This window comes from Diadema antillarum, unplaced genomic scaffold, assembly GCF_040938485.1.
Source record: "Diadema antillarum isolate AM-2024a unplaced genomic scaffold, OU_Dant_1.0 seq00000887_RagTag, whole genome shotgun sequence".
NCBI lineage: Eukaryota > Metazoa > Echinodermata > Echinoidea > Diadematoida > Diadematidae > Diadema > Diadema antillarum.
This window is the reverse complement of record NW_027271751.1, coordinates 395,765-397,438: the sequence shown is the minus strand read 5'-3', so window position 1 is coordinate 397,438 and position 1,674 is coordinate 395,765.

The following is a 1,674-nucleotide window of genomic DNA, read 5'->3' as shown; positions in this document are numbered from 1 at the left end:
AATGACCTCAGAGATCACTCCAAAATCTTCGAGTGATCCCTGAGGTCACTCTAAAATGAGTAAAAATGAACACTCGATTTTTTTTTTTTTTTTTTTTTTTTTAGAGAGTACATTTTCAACAGGTCAGAAACTTTGCCGTGGAATCCATGGTTTTGCAATCTTCATGTCAACAATGACTCATCTCAACATAATTGAATATGGATTACATTCTCTTCTCCTGTTTCTTAATTCTCTCCTATTAGTTCCTATTTGTCTTCTTTGCTTTATACCATTTTTCATTCTTCTCCTCCACAACTCTCATTTTCTAAACAAATCTTCAGCTACCTGAGCGAAGTCCTCAGAGTTCGTCACTCCCTGCCCGCGAAACCGTTCACTCTAACACGCCGGTAGCTTGAACGACAGGCAAGTTTCCCCTTGCCCCCCAGCAGTACAGCTCGACACAGCGAGTCATGAGGGACGCAAAACGGCAACTCAAGCACGGGGACGCAGTGAGCGGCAGATTGACTGTCATCTTCTCTCGTTGAAAACGGCAATGACTGGACAACAGAGGGCGCAAATTCCCCTTGACACCCTTTTCTACGTTGCGTAGTTTTATGTTCATTAAATTAAATTTTGTACAAAGACGTTTCTTTTATACAAATAAAAAAAAAAGCAAAGTGTACATACAGGTAGTTCGTTGTCCCCGGGTTCCTATATGGAAGTGAAGTTGTGTTAACGTATAGCTGTGCGTGTGTGAGGGTGTGCTTGTGTTTGTATGTTTTATTCTACCCTTTTGTCAGACTTTGATGTAGGGCCTACTTATATAATTGTGAATGTGTCAATGGTATGAAAGAAATTACAAAAACATATCCGGTGTTACCATTATCATTCGCTGTTATTACAGTCAGTTTCAATGGCACAGCAGCACGCGACAGATATTCAGCGATAGCCATGAAAGGAAACCCGAACCCAATCGGACAATTGATGCAAAATTTATGAATCTTTAAAGTTTTTGATGCTGGAACCGCTGGATGAGGAGACTACACATACTAGAAGTTATAACGTGTGTGTGGAACAACATATAGAAAATAGGAAATTTCCACACAAATTCACTTTTCTAGCATAATGAAAGAGCGCTTGACTAACCGCTTTCAGAAAGCAGGGGGAATTATTGCTACCCTTAACATATGTTATTGTCAAGTTGATTGACTGTGTAATTTTCAAGAAAAATTAATCTTTGTGAAATACCTTTCTATTTTCCTTATTATTGTTGTCCATACTTACGCCATAACCCTTGTAGCCTAGTCTCATCCAGCGATTCCATCACCAAAACTTTAACAATTCATAACTTTTGCATCGATTGTCTAATTTCCTAAAACATTCATTGATGTGTTCTATTAATGTTGCTGCTTTCACTCAATCCACATTACTCTTTGGGTTTGAGTTCCCTTTAAGTACCACTCTCTCCTCTCCGTGCCTGCTCTCCATCAAGTGTTTCATTTTTCATTATTATATGCAAATGCAAATCACCAACTTACTACAAAACATCACTACGGATACAATGTATACATTATTGTATATTATTATTGTCATCACGGCATCACTTCAGTACACTGACGGACAGACTGTATAGAAACAAACAACTCTACTTCTACGTACATGTGGAGAAACAGTGATGGTTAATTTATCAGCGTG